Source organism: Triticum aestivum, chromosome 6A, assembly GCF_018294505.1.
Source record: "Triticum aestivum cultivar Chinese Spring chromosome 6A, IWGSC CS RefSeq v2.1, whole genome shotgun sequence".
Classification (NCBI taxonomy): domain Eukaryota; kingdom Viridiplantae; phylum Streptophyta; class Magnoliopsida; order Poales; family Poaceae; genus Triticum; species Triticum aestivum.
Genome location: NC_057809.1, coordinates 583003018 through 583023102, shown reverse-complemented (window position 1 = coordinate 583023102; position 20085 = coordinate 583003018).

Genomic DNA, 20085 nt, shown 5'->3' with positions numbered 1-20085 from the left:
GAGTGGCAATAGCCTAAGCTTGGGGATGCCCATGGAACCCCAAGATAATCTAAGGACACCTAAAATCCAAAGCTTGGGGATGCCCCGGAAGGCATCCCCTCTTTCGTCTACTTCTATCGGTAACTTTACTTGGAGCTATATTTTTATTTACCACATGATATGTGTTTTGCTTGGAGCGTCTTGTATTATTTGAGTCTTTATTTGTTAGTCTTCCACAATCATCATTGCTTCACACACCTTTTTGAGAGAGACACCCATGATTCGGAAATTGTTAGAATACTCTATGTGCTTCACTTATATCTTTTGAGTTATATAGTTTTTGCTCTAGTGCTTCACTTATATCTTTTAGAGCACGTCGGTGGATTTGTTTTATAGAAACCATTGTTCTCTCATGCTTCACTTAGATTATTTTGAGAGTCCTACAAAACAGCATGGTAATTTTCTTTAATTATGTTAGGCATTCAAGATTAATAATAAAATTTTCTTATGAGTGTGTTGAATACTATGAGAAGTTTGAAACTTGATAATTGTTTTGAGATATGGAGACGAAAGGAGCCGGACTCCAAGGAGCCGGACTCCTCTCCGGACTCCGAACCCTCCGTGCCCCTGCCAGTCGAATCCGATTGGGCGCCGATCATGGAGTTCACTGCCACAGACATCTTTCAGCACTCGCCTTTCGGCGATATCCTGAAGTCACTGAAGTCTCTCTCTTTATCAGGAGAGCCCTGGCCGGACTACGGTCAGCAAGGTTGGGGTACGGACGATGAAGAAATTCAAAACCCACCCACCACCCACTTTGTAGCCACTGTCGATGACTTAACCGACTTGCTCGACTTTGACTCCGAAGACATCCATGGTATGGACGCCGATGAAGGAGATGATGAAGAACCAGCACCTACTAGGCCCTGGAAAGCCACCTCGTCATATGACATATACATGGTGGACACCCTAAAAGAGGGAGAGGGCGATGGAATAGTGGAGGATGACCCCTCCAAGAAACAGCCCAAGCGCCGGCGTCAGCGGCGCCGCTCAAAATCCCGCCAACACAAAAATGGTGATTCCAGCACGGGAGATAATAATACTCCGTAGAGTGCCGAAGAAAACCCCCTCCAGCAAGGTTTAGCACAGGAGGATGGAGAAACTAGCCCCCATGAGAGAGCGGCAGACAGAGAGGTCGAGGACGATAACTATATGCCTCCCTCCGAAGACGAGGCAAGCCTCGACGACGACGAATTCATCATGCTAGAGGATCCCGTTGAGCAAAAGCGTTTCCAACGCAGGCTTATGGCCACGGCAAGAAGCCTCAAGAAAAAATAGCAACAGCTCCGAGCTGATCAAGATTTGCTGGTTGACAGATGGACCGAAGTCCTTGCGGCCGAAGAGCATAAACTCGAACGCCCCTCCAAGAGTTACCCAAAGCGCTGGTTGCTACGCCAATTAAAGGAGGAAGCACTTGATGCGGCCGAACGGCCACCTCGTGGCCGCGATAGAGAGGCCTCCCGGCCCTCCACTCAAGCCGCACCCCGTACCAAGGCACGGGAATATGCGCCGGACTTACGAGACATGTTGGAGGACAAGGCAAGGCAAACACGTTTGATCTATGGATCGCGTGGGCACCCCACGGCTCGAGATGGTAAACGTCATGCCGGCCACACATTCGGCAGGGCCGAACACAGTAGACAAAGCTCATTGGAGCTACGTCATGATATCGCCCAGTACAGAGGCGTCGCTCACCCACTGTGCTTTATAGACGAAATAATGGATCATCAAATCTCCGAGGGTTTCAAACCCGTAAACATCGAATCATATGATGGCACAACAGACCCTGCGGTATGGATCGAGGATTATCTCCTTCATATCCACATGGCCCGCAGCGACGATTTTCACGCCATCAAATACCTCCCGCTCAAGCTTAAAGGACCAGCTCGGCATTGGCTCAACAGCTTGCCAACAGGATCAATCAGTTGTTGGGAGGACCTGGAAGCCGCATTCCTCGACAATTTCCAGGTCACTTATGTGCGACCCCCAGACGCCGATGACCTAAGTCACGTAATACAGCAGCCAAAGGAATCGGCCAGACAATTCTGGACACAGTTCCTAACAAAGAAAAATCAAATAGTCGACTGTCCGGACGCTGAGGCCCTAGCAGCCTTCAAGCACAATATCCGTGACGAGTGGCTGGCCCGACACCTCAGACAGGAAAAGCCGAAATCTATGGCAGCACTCATGACACTCATGACCCGCTTTTGCGCGGGAGAAGATAACTGGCTTGCTCGTAGCAACAACATGACCAAGAACCTTGGTAGTTCGGACACCAGGGACATTAGTGGCAGGTCGCGTCGCAACAAGCAGAAGCGCCACATTAACGGCGACAATGCTGAAGATACGGCAGTTAATGCTGGATTCAGAGGCTCTAAATCCGGTCAGCGGAAAAAGCCATTCAAAAGGAATCCTAGGGGCCCGTCCACCTTGGACCGAATACTCGACCGCTTGTGCCAAATACATGGCACCCCCGAAAAGCCGGCCAATCACACCAACAGGGATTGTTGGGTGTTCAAGCAGGCAGGCAAGTTAAGCGCCGACAATGAAGACAAGGGGCTGCATAGCGATGACGACGAGGAGCCCCGGCGGCCGAACAACAGTGGACAGAAGGATTTCCCCCCACAAGTGCGGACGGTGAACATGATATACGCAACCCATGTCCCCAAAAGGGATCGGAAGCGTGCGTTAAGGGACGTATACGCGGTAGAGCCAGTCGCCCCAAAGTTCAACCCATGGTCCACCTTCCCGATCACTGTTGATCGAAGGGACCATCCCACTAGCATCCGTCATGGCGGATTCGCCGCATTGGTTCTAGACCCAATTATTGACGGATTTCATCTCACTAGAGTCCTTATGGACGGCGGCAGCAGCCTGAACCTGCTTTACCAGGATACAGTGCGGAAAATGGGCATAGATCCGTCGAGGATTAAGCCCACCAAAACGACCTTTAAAGGCGTAATACCAGGTGTAGAGGCCAACTACATAGGCTCAGTCACACTTGAAGTGGTCTTCGGATCTCCGGATAATTTCCGAAGCGAGGAGTTAATCTCCGACATAGTCCCGTTTCGCAGTGGCTATCACGCACTGCTCGGGCGAACCGCATTCACCAAATTCAATGCAGTACCACACTACGCATACCTTAAGCTCAAGATGCCAGGCCCTCGTGGAGTAATTACGGTCAATGGAAACACCGAACACTCCCTCTGAACGGAGGAGCACACGGCGGCCCTTGCCGCGGAAGTACAAAGCAGCCTCTCCAGGCAGTTCTCCAGTCCGGCCATCAAACGTCCGGACACCGTCAAGCGCGCCCGGAGTAACCTACAACAAGATGGTCTGGCATGTTCCGAGCAGGCGTAGCAATGCGGCCCCAACCCCAACCCTCACAAAAAGGCGGCGCGAGTATTTCACGTCTATAACTACGCTCTAGAAATACCATGGGCATCGGGGGAGGGGCACCATCACGGCACGCCCAAAATACGGCTTAAACCGCACCAGGGGCTGCCAACTTTTTTACTTTTCTCTTACTTCCAGGACTCTACTCTTCGAAAGGCCTGTTCGGTAGTTCAATTGCCGCACAAACGATGCAAGGACCAGGGAAGCAGACAAGCCATGTCGCATTATGGAAATCCCAGGTGGTCTCTATCACGAACAGTATACCTGTTTTGCATACTATTCTGCAGCTTGCCCCTGGAGCAGACATGTTAAATAGTCCAACTTTTCGTTTATCGCATTACTTGTATCGTTCTGCTTTGATCGCAGCTATTTTAATAAACAATGCATAGCTTTTGTCTATTTTTTGCATTACGTTTTTTTATATATGTTCCTTAACGACATGTTGCACCCGTACACTTTGGTACGGCCAAAATACGTCAGGGGTTTCAGTACCCCTCAACATGGTGTGAGAAGTCCGAACACTTTAACAAGTGCGGCACCCCGAACTTATAGCATTATATGCATTGGCTCCGAATCATGTCTTGGGTCAATAGTTGGGTTTTCCCGGCTCCTATGTTTTGGTGCCTTACGTTCCGCCATATCGGCTAAGGTAGCACTAGGAGAACCACTGTGATTGTGCCCCGGTTGAGTTGGGTCGAGCACCTCAGTGGAGAAAGCTAAAAATGACCGTCATGATGAGGCGAGAGCCGGTCGCTGTTCGAGAGGTCTTTTCGAGTCCTTAAAGACTTATGCCGCTTAGGGCGAGGAGCCGGCTCTGTCCGGCCAAGGCGTGGATAGCGCCCCGAACATGGTCTTCCGAATACCAGGGGCTTCGCCGAAATTTAAAATTATAGAATTCTATGGCTAAGTGAGAGTGTTCACGCATTATAGTCCAATTGCCTTGTTCGTTGGGCTGAGCGCCTCCCTCGAAGGACCCCAAACATGGGAAAAAGAGCCCTCAGGTTTATCCTCAAACACCCCAGCACTAACGGCAAGGGGGCAGAAGCCGACGACTCGCCATCTCTCAGTATTGATAAACAGCTGCACAGAAGGTAATATTTTAAATTCAAGCAGCATTGCTTTGCGCATATGAACAAGTTTTCAGTGCACATGATAACACGAGCGGGTTTTACTAAAAAAATACATCCTTGGTACATTCATCCGCAACAAGGCGAGCACCCTTCAGAACATCCTTATAATAATTCTCGGGCTTGCGATGCTCTTTCCCCGGCGGTGGCCCGTCCTTCACAAGATTCTCTGCATCCAGCTTGCCCCAGTGCACCTTAGCACGGGCAAGGGCCCTACGGGCACCTTCAATGCAGACAGAGCGCTTGATGTCTTCAAGCCTCGGATAGGCCTCCACCAGCCGCCGCACCAGCCTGAAATAGCTCCCAGGCAGAGCCTCTCCAGGCCACATCCGAACTAGGAGGCCCTTCATGGCCTGTTCGGCCGCCTTGTGGAGCTCGACCAGTTGCTTCAGCTGGTCGCTCAGGGGCACGGGGTGTCCGACCTCAGCGTACTAAGACCAGAACACCTTCTCCGTCGAGCTGCCCTCCTCGGCTCGATAGAATGCGGCGGCATCGGATACACTCCGGGGAAGATCTGCGAACGCTCCTGGAGAGCTCTGGATTCGGGTAAGTAACAGGTAACTCACATTTATGTGTTTGCTTTGCATAAAGAATGCCTTACCCGCCGCAATCTTCTTCACCTCATCCAACTCCTGGAGGCTCTTCTGGGATTCGGCCTTGGCAGATTTGGCATTTTCAATAGCCACCGCAAGCTCGAACGCTTGCGTCTTCGAGTCACGCTCCAAACTCTCATGTTTTTCCATGAGAGCCTGAAGCTCTTGCCGCACCTTGCCAACCTCGGCCTCATACTTCTCCCGCTCGGTGCGCTCCGAGGCCGAATTCTTCTCGGCCTCGTCCAGCGCTTGCTTAAGGGTCGCCACCTCAGACGTGGCCCCTACAATAGCCACGATAAGCCTTTCATTTTTTGCAATTGCACCTTTATATAAATATATATATATATATATATATATATATATTTTTCACAAGGTATTTCTTACCTTCATTGTCCTCGAGCTGCTTCTTGGCACGCTCGAGCTCTTGCTCGGACCTTTCGAGGTCCTGCTTTAGCGTGTCCACTTCCACAGTCAGAGCGGCGGACGCAAGCAGGGTAGCCTGCACATGCATATTGACTCATTCTTGTTAGACTCCTGCGAATTCTATTTGATCCTCTATTCGGCTTTTCTTCCCGAACGCCAAATAGAGCATCAGGGGCTACTATCTATGCGGTACTATTATTTACACTTTCTTTACTTACCTCAAAGCCTATCAAAAGGCTAGTACAAGCTTCAATCAGTCCGTTTTTTGCGGACTGAACCTTTTGGACCACCGCACTCATAATAGCGCGGTGCTCCTCGTCGATGGAGGCGCCTTGGAGCGCCTCCAATATATTGTCCGGCACCTCTGGTTGGACGGAGGCCGCCGGCACGGTGGACTTGCTCCTCTTGGAAGGAGGTCCCCCGCTGGACTCTGGAACATTTGAAGGTTCCGGAGTGGTGTCCGGCCTAGAGCCAGACTTGGAGCCCTGGGGGGTTTCATCCCCTTTACTCCTGGAGTCCGGGAGGTCGCCTTACGGCGCCTCCAGGACCACCTCCTCCCGGATTGGAACCTGTTGGGACAACACTTCGGTGTCGTCCGTAGGGCGGGGGGAGGAAGCCGTCGGAAGTGAGTTCACGTCCGACGAGTCCAGTGAGCCGCTCGACGACGCGTCGAGCCGGTCTTTGGGTGGGCTGCATAAACACATTCGACATAAGGGAAAGTTGTGCAATAAACGAATACTATGAATTACTTTGGTATCCGGATACTTACGATTTCGCCAGGGGCTTGGCCTTGGGCGCCCACTCCTCTCTGCCATCGTCGGTGCCGGTGGAGTAGTCCGGAGAAAGGGTTTTCCCCTTCTTGGACCCTTCGGCCTCCCCAGTTGGGGCGACCTTCCTTTTCTTCCCTTCCCCCGCTGGTGGGGGAGGGGTCTCTACTTCCTCCTCCTCGTCTTCATGGGAGGAGTGCGCCTCGGATTCGTCGGATGGTGAATCTGACACCTCCAGACGTCGGGCACTCTTTCGAGTCCCCGTGGCCTTCTTCTTGGCCCTCTTCTCCGGCACCACATAGGGTGTCGGAACCAGCAGCTTTGCCAATTGAGCGTCCGCTGGGTCTTCGGGCAAAGGTGTCGGATAGTCGATCCGTCCGGACTTCGCCTGCCAATCCTGTCAAAGGTAAGGGAGTTTAGACCCCGCATATAGTCAAACTATGGAAAACTGATACCCTGTAAAAGGAAAAAACAGCTTACCACGAGCGCGTGACGCTGCATGCTGAATCCGCGATCCTCGGTAGCGGATGCGGGAGCCTCGGCGCCCTTGAAAAGCATCCTCTAGGCATCTTCATACATCGTGTCGAAGAGCCTGTTTAGAGTTTGATGCTGCGCCGGGTCGAACTCCCACAGATTGAAGGCCCGTCGTTGACACGGGAGGATCAGGTGGATGAGCATAACCTGGACTACGTTGACAAGCCTGAGCTGGTTGTTCACCAGGGATTGGATACATGTTTGCAGTCTGGTCACCTCCTTTTGGTTACCCCACGACAGGCCCGTCTCCTTCCAGGACGTGAGCCGCGTAGGGGGCCGGATCGAAACTCAGGGGGTGCGACCCATTCGGTGTCGCGCAGCTCGGTGACGTAAAACCACCATGATTGCCACCCCTTCAGGGTCTCCACAACGGAGCCCTCGAGCCACAGGACGTTGGCCATCTTGCCAACCATGGCACCGCCGCACTCCGCCTGGCTGCTGCACACCACCTTCGACTTGATGTTGAAAGTCTTAAGCCATAGGCCGAAATGGGGGCGGATGCGGAGGAACGCCTCGCACACGACGATGAACGCCGAGATGTTGAGGACGAAGTTCGGGGCCAGATCGTGGAAATCCAGACCGTAGTAGAACATGAGCCCCCGGAAAATGGATGCAGAGGGAAGCCCAGTCCGCAGAGGAAATGGGGGAGGAATACCACCCTCTCATGGGGCCTAGGAGTGGGGATGAGCTGCCCCTTTTCGGGAAGCCGGTGCACGATGTTGCTAGCCAGATATCCGGCCTACCTCAGCTTTTTGATGTGTCCCTCCATGACGGAGGAGACCATCCACTTGCCTCCCGCTCCGGACATGACTGGAGTAGGTTGAGGTGGTAGTGCGGACTTGGGCGCTGGAGCTCGAGTGCGCAAGAATGGATAGGCAAAGGAGGAAGAAGGCGTGGGTGAAAAGATGGATCCTTATCCCCTTATATGGGTGGACGCAACTACGTGTCCCCACCAGCCTGGTAAAACTCGCTTATCTCCAAGCGCCGTAATCGATGGCGCGGTTGGGTTACCCACGCCCGTATTGATGAGAATCCCGGAATAAGGGGACACGATCTCTGCTTCAACAAGACGTGCCAAGGAAACCGCCTCGCATAACGCGCTAAGATGGGACAGTAAAACGGTTCGAATAAAAGCTTGGCCGTGGTGTGATGTCACACTATGGAGTACGTTAGTAGATTAGATTTGTGTAAATATTATTCTCTCTATGGCAATATGTGGAAACTTATTTTGCAGAGCCGGACACTATCTTTGTGTTCAAAATCTTCTATGAAGTACTTGGAGGAGGAACCCGCCTTGCAATGCCGAAGACAATTTGTGCGCCGGACTCGTCGTCATTGAAGCCTGGTTCAGGGGCTACTGAGGGAGTCCTGGATTAGGGGGTGTTCGGATATCCAAACTATACCTTCAGCCGGACTCCTGGACTATGAAGATACAAGATTGAAGACTCCGTCTCGTGTCCGGAAGGCACTTTCCTTGGCGTGGAAGGCAAGCTTGGCGATACGGATGTTCAGATCTCCTACCATTGTAACTGACTCTATGTAACCCTAACCCTATCCGGTGTCTATATAAACCGGAGGGTTTTAGTCCATAGGACAACATACACATCAACAATCATACCATAGGCTAGCTTCTTGGGTTTAGCCTCTCTGATCTCATGGTAGATCTACTCTTGTACTACCCATATCATCAATATTAATCAAGCAGGACGTAGGGTTTTACCTCCATCGAGAGGGCCCGAACCTAGGTAAAACTTCGTGTCCCTTTCCTCCTGTTACCATCCGGCCTAGACGCACAGTTCGGGACCCCCTACCCGAGATCCGCTGGTTTTGACACCGACAATGATGTATTTATTTATTGTCCTCCTTATGAGTGGCGGTCGGGGACGAGCGATGGTCTTTTCCTACCAATCTATCCCCTTAGGAGCATGCGTGCAGTACTTTGCTTCGATTACTAATAGATTTTTGCAATAAGTATGTGAGTTCTTTATGACTAATGTTGAGTCCATGGATTATACGCACTCTCACCCTTCCACCATTGCTAGCCTCTCTAATACTGCACACCTTTCGCCGGTATCATACACCCACAGATACCTTTCTCAAAACAGCCACCATACCTACCTATCATGGCATTTCCATAGCCATTCTGAGATATATTGCCATGCAACTTTCCACCATTCCGTTTACTATGACACGCTCCATCATTGTCATATTGCTTCGCATGATCATGTAGTTGACATTTTAGTTGTGGCAAAGCCACCGTTCATAATTCCTTCATATAAGTCACTCATGCATCATTGCTATCCCAGTATACCGCCGGAGGCATTCATATAGAGTCATAGTTTGTTCTAGTATCGAGTTGTAATCATTGAGTTGTAAACAAATAGAAATGTGATGATCATCATTCATAGAGTATTGTCCCAAAAAAAGAGAGAAAGGCGAAAAAAAGAAGGCCCAAAAAAGAGTAAATAAATAAAAAGGGGCAACACTACTATCTTTTTTTCCACACTTGTGCTTCAAAGTAGCACCATGATCTTCATGATAGAGAGTCTCATATGTTATCACTTTAATATACTAGTGGGAATATTTCATTATAGAACTTGGCTTGGATATTCCAACGATGGGCTTCCTCAAAATGCCCTAGGTCTTCGTGAGCAAGCAAGTTGGATGCACACCCACTTAGTTCTTGATACGGAGCATCCCAAGGCCATCCCCATGGACCCAACTACATCTCCTTTGACACCTCTTGGACCCATGACACGAACACGTGCAAGAGCTCTTGAAACCGAGGTGACATCTCTCTTCTCACATTTCCACTTTGATACACATGAGACATGGCTACTACCTCATATGGATACATTGTGCATACTCAGGTATCATGGAGAAGCTAAGGAGCAAGGAGAAGAAGAAGAGGAAGGTGGACATGAAGACGGAGAAGGAGAAGAGATGCAGGAGAAGCTATAGGCTTCGGACGACCGGCCTGGACCGGACGTCCGACGACCCCCAGGCATCGGACGACCGGCCCCCTCCAGACGACCGGCGTCTTCACACCAGAGACCAAACCCATGGACGTCCGACGCCACCCAGATGACCGACGACCATCGGACGATCGACCCCGACCGGACGTCTGACCGAAGACCACCTGAGCCGAAACTATGGACGTCCGACAGGCACCGGACGTCCGGACCCTCGCGAGCCTCCGGACGACCGGTGACCCCCGGACGTCTGACGCCTGTGCGCTGATGCGTGTTGGGACGCAGCCCATGTACCCCCTCCCCCCCTCTTTTGCACTAAGACTATATATACTCCACCTATTCCTTATAGCTAGGGTTAGCAAAGGTTTAGCTCATGTTTGTGTGAGAGCTTTGCTCATCCACTTGGTTACCTTCTCCTCGGAGATTCGAGCCTCCACCGGAGAAGACCCCCCAAGCGGATTCAAGACCCTTGTTTAGGGAAGAACTCAAGACCTCCTCATGGAGAAGACCGGTTACCGTGTATCGTCTATTGTTGACTTTGGATCGTGTATCTTCTCTTATGTATTCGAGGATCTAGCACTTGTGTGACTTGTTCTTGTTAGTTTGAGTGTTCCTCTTGTGTTTCCTCTTGTGATCTCCCTCGTTTCCCTCCTCGTGTTCATCGTGTTCATCACGGGATCCGCTCCTTTCGTGAAAGATTGACCGATTAGGGTTCTACCCTACATCATCTTGGTATCATGAGCCACGTTGATCACGATTTCGGAGCCTCCCCGTTGTGTTGCTAGCCTTGTTTTGTTGTTTTTCGTTCTAATTCGAAAATACCCACCAAAAATAGCCCCAATTTTTTTGTGATTTGTTAGTGTGTTGAGATTTTGTTGTCTTGGATCCGTGGATTTGCTTTGTTTTGAGTGGATCTAGCTTTTCCCCCTTTCCCCACCCTTTCCATCCACAAAATCGTCCGGATTTCACCTTTTTCGCCATCTCCACCTCGAACCCTAGTTGTTCATCCCGTGCCCGAAAATTGCCCAGGCACCGGACGTCCAACCCAGCCTGGACGTTCGACGATGACCAGACGACCGGCCCAGCCCGGATGTCTGACCGACCCTGACGAAACTGAATTTGTTCAGTTTTAGTCACCACCACCGCCCCACATTTCAGCAAACGCACTCCTACCACTATACACCATCCTCACTTCCGCATACCACCACCATTTTGGACCGTTTCGCACTCTGACACGTGTTGCCACTTCGAGGTTTGAGAATTTGAGTTGCGGTACCGTATCCTTTTGTGTTTCGGCTATCTAGGTATGGTTCGACATCGACATCACCGCCGCTCATCTTCGCCACGGACGTGTCCTACATCGTCATCAACAATGACCACCTCGACTACATCGTGGTATTTCAGTGAACCATTTTGACACAAGTCCGGAAGCAAGACCGATAACCTCGTCTTGGTATTGGACATATCACTCTTGCCATTACATTGATACCCATCATAGCCTTAGTCCTTTGCATTGCTTACCCAACGAGACTAGCCATTGAGTATTGCCGGCAACGGGACTTGTGCACATTAGTGATCATACTTCCCATAGCATACATACATCATTGTTGCATATATTGGTATCATCTCTTGTGTCACAAAGTTGTCATCGCATACACAATTGCTATCTTGGTTCGTCAAGCATCGCATAAGAAAATAGCTCCAACATCAAAGAGCCAAACAAGCTTTTAAGCAAAGAGGAAAGATAAGAAAAGAGCTTTTAAGCAAGAACCATAGCATCATACAACATTAAGATTGTCATATTCGATCATCTTGGATCATATCATAGAACTACCTTGCATAAAGCATACTTGGGATAGAAGTCGTTGCATTTTTGCTAAGTAGGTTGTGCACAGGTTCTTGTATCCACCTATTGTGCAATCGTGCTAGCGTCTCTCTAGTGTTGTGCAACAAGAGCATTTTTGTGGATTCCACATTTTGGATCATCCTTGGTTGCCCAACCCCACTTATCTTTTTGTGTGTGTGTGTGTGTTTCCGTGTACCTTATATGCTTGGTCTACTTGTTACATGGCATCTTGCGAATCTTTTCCAACATTATTGAAGCTCACTTACAATTGCATCAAATTTTGTTCCACCATACTAACCAAGCTCCACCAATTTTTTTTACTTTGTGTAGGTGTGAGAAACTGACAAGAGCTAGTACCAATTGTGCTATTTCCTTGTCCTACATTGGATTGATCCCCGATCCACTTTCAACTTCGGTCAAGGTACATTTGGTATTCGTTCTTCTCTTTCTACCACTCACATTTGTCTTGGAATGATGGATAGGCCAAGTACTTCTACCAACCCACTCTTCATGGAGCAAGACGACGACATGAACTCCTTCGTCACCAAGAGTCACCTCTTTGGTGCACAATGTGCTTTGCATCAAGAGCAACAAGCTATGAATGAACACATCGACAACCTTGCCGCCGACTTGCGACTTTCCGAGCAACATACAAGGGACTACTTCGACCACAAGCTCGACAATCACAAGCAAGAGAATGATGCAAGAATGGACGATATTCATGCTTTGTTGCTCAACCACTCTTCTTCCACTTCAAGAAGGAGCCGTTCAAGCCGCCACTCCGACTTCACCCTCTCCGACTCAAGTACACCGACATCGAACACTCTACGTCGTGCCGCGTGCAACGATCGTCAAGCAAGCCTCAATCCTCTACGCGACACCGACTCTCAAGAGCGTCGACGACGTCAAACTCAAGAGGCCTTTGCACTAGCACGAGAACGGCAACGACAACGCCAACATGAAGAGGAAGAGCGAGCGCGTCTACACCAAGTTGCACAAGACGCCGAGGCACAACGCCAAGAAGAACAACTCCGTGAAGCTCAAGCACTTGCGACGCAACAAGCCCTCTGAGATTCAAGTCGAGCCATAGCCTACAGAGGCCGACAAGCTCGAGAACAAGAAGAAACATTTCACGAAGAAATTCAAGAACGGAGATTTCAAGCTCGCGTGCATCGTCAAGTTCGACAAGCTCCTCCACAAGCTCACCAAGAACATCAAGTTCATCAAGAGCATGAAGACAATGGAAATCCTCCACGACAAGCGCAACATGAGGTTGACAACCCTCCACGCCAAGAGCACCATGAGTTGAACAATCATCAACAACATGGGCGTCATCATCCCCGACCCCAACACAATGAAGAGCAACGCTATGGCAAGCTCAAGTTCACCATGCCAAGTTCAACGAAAGCAACAATCCCGAAGAGTACCTTTCATGGGCATTGAAAGTTGACAAGATCTTCCGTTTGCACAATTATGAAGAAGAGAAGAAGATCGCGATGGCATCCCTTGAGTTCCAAGACTATGTCCTCATTTGGTGGGAACAAGTCGTCGAGCACCGTGAGGCAAGAGGTGAACCACCCATCACCACTTGGGCACAAATGAAGGATGTCATGAGAGCACGTTTCGTGCCTACCTACTACAACCGCGACCTCTTCAAGAAACTCCAACTACTCAAGCAATGGACAAAGAGCATTGAAGAGTACTACAAGGAGATGGAGATTGCCATGATACGAGCCAATGTCACGGAAGATGAAGAGCAAACAATGGCACGTTTTTTGAATGGACTCAACCATCCTATTAAGAAGATTGCCGACTTCCAACCATACTCGAACCTCATCAAGCTAGTGCACCAAGCTACCAAAGCGGAATGCCAAGTGCAAGATGATTTCAAGTATGCCAAGCTCTCATCCAAGTCATACGACTTCTCCAACAACCAAGCTTCAATGACTCCAACACCGACTACAAAGCCTTCTACTAGCACCATCGACAAGTCGAGTTCCAAGAAAGCTTCATCAACTCCAAGTCATCCTCCTACTACGAGAAACTTCAAGCCAAGAGCTTCATCATCATCAACTCCAACCGATGATACCGTCAAGACGAGTTCCTTCAAGTGTTTCACTTGCGGAGGCCGAGGCCACAAGTCCTACGAGTGCACCAACAAGCGGACCATGATCCTCAACGACGACGGCACTTACGACTGAATGAGTGAAGAAGAAATGGACGCCATCGAGCAAGTCGCCATGCATCGGCAAGTGAATGATGAAGAGGAACAAGTCTTTTGCGATGAAGATTCAAGTCCCGCACTTGTTGTCTCCAAAGTCTTGACTCTCCAACATCACCAAGAAGAAGACCAAAGATGCCACATATTCCACACCAAGGCCTACATCAATGGACGATCCGTCAAGGTCATCATCGATGGAGGAAGTTGTCATAATCTCACAAGCGAAGAACTTTGCTCCAAGCTTCAATTGCCCAAGACAAAGCATCCACATCCGTACAAAGTGCAATGGCTTAACAACTCCAGCACCATCCAAGTCGAGCACCGAGTATAAGTCTCCTTCAAAATTGGCGCCTACGAAGACACCTTGGAGCGCGACGTCGTTCCAATGACCGTTTGCTATCTTCTCCTTGGACGCCCATGGCAATTCGATCGAGGAGTCATCCACAACGGACGAACGAACCACTACATCTTCAAGATGAAGGGCAAGGAGTACGTCCTCCGTCCAATGTCGCCAAGTCAAGTGATCGCCGACAAGCAAGCCACCCATCGTGGAGATCATAGTGAGAGAGCGAGCCACCAAAAAGAGAGTGAGCGCCACAAGCTGCTACCTCTTGAGCACTACGTTGGTTTTCCCCAAAGAGGAAGGGACGATGCAGCAAAGTAGCGTAAGTATTTCCCTCAGTTTTTGAGAACCAATGTATCAATCCAGTAGGAGGCTACGCACGAGTCCCTCGTACCTGCACAAAACAAATAAATCCTCGCAACCAACGTGAATAGGGGTTGTCAATCCCTACACGGCCACTTACGAGAGTGAGATCTGATAGATATGATAAGATAATATTTTTGGTATTTTTGTGATAAAGATGCAAAGTAAAATAAAGGCAAAGTAAAAAAGCAAAGGAAATAACTAAGTAGTAGGAGATTAATATGATAAAGATAGACCCGGGGGCCATAGGCTTCACTAGTGGCTTCTCTCGAGAGCATAAGTATTCTACGGTGTGTGAACAAATTACTATTGAGCAATTGACAGAATTGAGCATAGTTATGAGAATATCTAGGTAATCATGTATATAGGCATCACGTCCGATACAAGTAGACCGAGTCCTACCTGCATCTACTACTATTACTCCACTCATCGACCGCTATCCAGCATGCATCTAGAGTATTAAGTTAAAAACAGAGTAACGCCTTAAGCAAGATGACATGATGTAGAGGGATAAACTCATGCAATATGATGAAAACCCCATCCTTTTATCCTTGATGGCAAGAATAGAATACGTGCCTTGCTGCCCCTACTGTCACTGGGAAAGGACACCGCAAGATTGAACCCAAAGCTAAGCACTTCTCCCATTGCAAGAAAGATCAATCTAGTAGGCCAAACCAAACTGATAATTTGAAGAGACTTGCAAAGATAACCAATCATACATAAAATAATTCAGAGAAGATTCAAATATTATTCATAGATAGACTTGATAATAAACCGACAACCCATCGGTCTCAACAAACACACCGCAAAAAGAAGATTACATCGAATAGTTCTCCACAAGAGAGGGGGAGAACATTGTATTGAGATCGAAAAAGCGAGAAGAAGCCATCTAGCTACTAACTATGGACCCATAGGTCTGAGGTAAACTACTCACACTTCATCGGAAGGGGTATGGTGTTGATGTAGAAGCGCTCCATGATCGATGCCCCCTCCAGCGGAGCTCCGGAACAGGCCCCAAGATGGGATCTCGTGGATACAGAAAGTTGCGGCGGTGGAATTAGGTTTTTGGCTCCGTATCTGATTGTTTGGGGGTATGTAGGTATATATAGGAGGAAGGAGTACGTCGGTGGAGCAGCAGGGGGCCCACGTGGGTGGAGGGTGCGCCTGGGGGGGGGGGGTAGGCACGCCCCCTACCTCGTGGCCTCCTCTTTTGTGTCTTGACGTAGGGTCCAAGTCTCCCGGGTCTTGTTCATTGAGAAAATCACGTTCCCGAAGGTTTCATTCCGTTTGGACTCCGTTTGATATTCCTTTTCTTCCAAACCCTAAATCAGGCAAAAAACAACAATTCTAGGCTGGGCCTCCGGTTAATAGATTAGTCCCAAAAATAATATAAAAGTGGATAATATAGCCCAATAATGTCCAAAACAGTAGATAATATAGCATGGAGCAATCAAAAATTATAGATACGTTGGAGACGTATCACAAGCCTGAATCGAACACCTCCACGATGAGCGACAAGAAGAACAAAGTCCTATTTGCCACCAAAAGTGAGATAAGAGGAGTGTGTGAGAACCCATCTAGTGTCCTACACTACGTCCTTGTGTCCAAGGACAATGCACCACAAACTAACACGTCTCACACTCTTCCTCTAGTGTTGTCTTCTCTTTTGCAGGAATTTCACGATGTTTTCCCCGACGAGCTACCTTCGGGACTACCTCCACTACGAGGCATTGAGCACCGTATCGACCTCATCCCCGGAGCACCGCTTCCGAACAAAGCTCCCTACCGCGTCAACCCCGAAGAAACCAAAGAAATACAAAGGCACGTAAAGCATCTCATAGACCATGGACATGTGCGTGAAAGTTTGAGCCCTTGTGCCGTCCCGGTCATTCTTGTGCCAAAACGAGATGGTAGCTTTCGCATGTGCTCCGATTGTAGACCTATCAATGCTATCACCGTTCGCTATAGGTATCCCATTCCACACCTTGACGATATGCTTGATGAACTTAGTGGTGCCACTATATTTTCTAAAATTGATCTTAAGAGTGGTTACTATCAAATCCGCATACAAGAGGGTGATGAATGGAAAACCGCTTTCAAAACCAAGTTTGGTTTGTATGAGTGGTTAGTCATGCCTATGGGCCTTTCGGAGGCACCGGGTACTTCTATGCGTCTTATGAATCATGTCTTTCGCCTTTACATTGGTATATTTGTTGTGGTATACTTTGATGATATCCTTGTTTTTAGCAAGTTTCTCAAAGAGCATGTCACCCATGTCTGAACCGTTTTGCAAACTCTTCGAAAATAGCATCTCTATGCTAATATGGAGAAATGCCTTTTTGGCATTGACAAGCTCGTTTTCTTGGGTTTTGTTGTTTCTTCTAAGGGTGTTCATGTTGATGAGTCCAAGATCAATGCTATTAAGACTTGGCCACAACCAACCAATTTGCATCAAGTGCGTAGCTTTCTTGGCCTTGCGGGTTTCTATCGTCGCTTTGTGAAGGATTTTAGCACCATTGCTTCGCCTTTGCATGATTTGAGCAAGAAGAATGCACCCAAGATACCGCATTCAATGAGCTTAAGAATTTTCTTACTCATGCTCCCGTGCTTGCTTTACTCAACTTCGACAAGCCTTTTGAGATTCATTGCGATGCTAGTGGTAATGGCATAGGAGGTGTGTTAACATAAGAGAAGCGCCCCATAGCTTACTTTAGTGAGAAACTTTCTGGAGCGCAACTCAATTACCCCATCTATGACAAAGAGCTATATGCTTTAGTGCGCGTTTTGCATGAATGGGAACACTATCTTCGCCCACATGAGTTCATCATTCATACCGATCATGAGACTCTCAAGTATCTTAAGGGTCAAACCAAGTTGAACAAGCGCCATGCTAAATGGAGTGAATTTATTGAGTCTTTTCCTTATGTCATCAAGTACATCAAAGGAAAGGAAAACATTGTAGCAGATGCCCTTTCTCTCATATGCATGCTTGTGAATAAACTTGAATTGGATGTCATTGGATTTGAGCATATCAAAGACTTGTATGAGCATGATGCAACTTTTGCTAATCCTTGCGCCAAGTGTTTGTCGCACACCTCTTGGGAACGCTATTACATCAAAGATGGATATCTTATGAGAGCTAACAAACTTTGCATGCCCGAGTCTTCTCTTCGTTTGTTGCTTTTGCAGGAATCTCATGGAGGAGGCTTAATGGGACACTTTGGACGAGACAAGACTGTTACGGCATATCTCTCTCAAGGTAGTTTTGGTGATTGATGACAACATGTTTGCGGACTAATCATGTGCTTTGAGTAGTTCACAGATTCATCCCTGGCACGAGACGTTTTCTTCCCTTCGGAGTGTCTTTCAAGATGGTGTAGCTCTTTCATTTCTCTCTCGGTGGACTAGTTGCATAGAGGGCACCGTACTATCAAGAGGGGGTCCGCTGGGGTATTGCATGGGTGGAATCAACACGTACACATCAGCTTCTCACCCTCCGAGCTTTTCCATTCCATTGAAGAGATCTCTCCTCTTTTCTTTGTCCTGTCTGGGTCCCAGCGGTAGTACCATGCAACCCAGCGGTAGTACCGCTGAGGAGCCACAAGCGGCGGTACTGCTCCGCAGCGGTAGTACCGCCCGTGACTCCACAACAGTAGTACCGCTGGGGTGCCTGACACCACCGCCTCGTCCTCAGCCTCTTTGGAGAGATCCTCTCTCTCTTCTGTGTCCCAGCAGTAGTACCGCACTACCAGCGGTAGTACGGCCGAAGGGTCACAAGCGGCAGTTCCGCTTCGCAGCGGTAGTACCACCCGTGACCCCGCTGCCGTAGTACCGATGGGCTGTCTGGCTCCTACCACCTCAACTCGAGGGCTCTTTTTCTCGTGTCGGGTTTTGCAGCACTAGTTGCGGTTGTAGAGGCGGTAGTACCGTTTTAGGAGTGGTAGTACCGCCCTTACCACCGCGGTAGTACCACGTTGGGTCCTATTCCCTACTAGTCTTCTCTGCGCGGCAGTACCGCTGGCTGGAGCGGCAGTACCGCTGACCTAGCGGTAGTACCGCCCCCTCTTAGCGGTAGTACCGCCCTGTGTGGGGCTGGTTGGTGGGGGCAACGGTTGGATTGTTGCCCCCACTATAAAAGGGGGTACCCTTCTTCTCTTTGACTCATCTCTTCCCCCTCAAGCTCCATTAATGCTCAAGCTCCATTAAATGCTCCAAGCTCCATTTTCGCCCGATCTATCTCTCTAGCCAATCAAACTTGTTGATTTGCTCGGGAGTGGTTGAGAAGGCCCCGATCTACACTTCCACCAAGGGATTTTCGATTCCCCCACTCATCCCTAGCGGATCTTGTTACTCTTGGGTGTTTGAGCACCCTAGACGGTTGAGGTCACCATGGAGCCATAGTCCATTGCGGTGAAGCTTCATGGTTTTGTTGGGAGCCTCCGATTAAGTTGTGGAGATTGCCCCAACCTTGTTTGTAAAGGTTCAGTCGCCGCCTTCAAGGGCACCAATAGTGGAATCACGGCATCTCGCATTGCGTGAGGGCGTGAGGAGAATACGGTGGCCCTAGTGGCTTCTTGGGGAGCATTGTGCCTCCACACCGCTCCAACGGAGACGTACTTCCCCTCAAAAGGAAGGAACTTCGGTAACACATCCTCGTCTTCACCGGATCCACTCTTGGTTATCTCTTACCTTTACTTGTGCAAGCTCTTTAGTGTTACTTCTCTTGCTTGCTTGTTTGCTTGTTGGTATTGCATCATATAGGTTGCTCACCTAGTTGCACATCTAGACAACCTACTTTGATGCAAAGTTTAATTTGATAAATAAAAGTTAAAAATTGGTAGTTGCCTATTCACCCCCCCTCTAGTCAACCATATCGATCCTTTCAATTGGTATCAGAGCCTCGTCTCTTTATTAAGGACTATACCGTCCAAAGAGTATGGTTGATACCATAGACGGTGTGGAGGAACACTCCGGTGTGAATCCGATCTCGTCTACGGGCGATGGGAGAACCTCGGTCTCTCGTGAGGAGTTCAATGTGGCCTTAGAGACATTGAAGACCTCCATGACGACCGAGGTTGAAAGCATGTTTACTAAATTTCTTGAGGGGCTTAAACTATCCACCGCACCGTTGAAAGTGGGTGACCCCACCGACAAGGTGACGGATGCTATCTCCGACAAGGGGGAAGCTAGTAGTGAAAAGGCTCCTTCTTCTAGTGGTAAAAGTGGCACCGACATCTTTGCTCATGTGGAACCACCACTTGTTTATGGTGGACCGGTTCCTTCTACTCATTTGAATCATGTCGGTCCTCCCCCTAAGATTGTGAAAAATGAGGACTTTGATTCCTGGGTTTACCACTTTAAACGTCATTTAAATCATGTGAACACTAACCTTTGGATAATCATTGAAGAAGGTTTCTATCCGCATGATCCAAGCAACTTCACTCCTCGAGAAGCCGCGGAT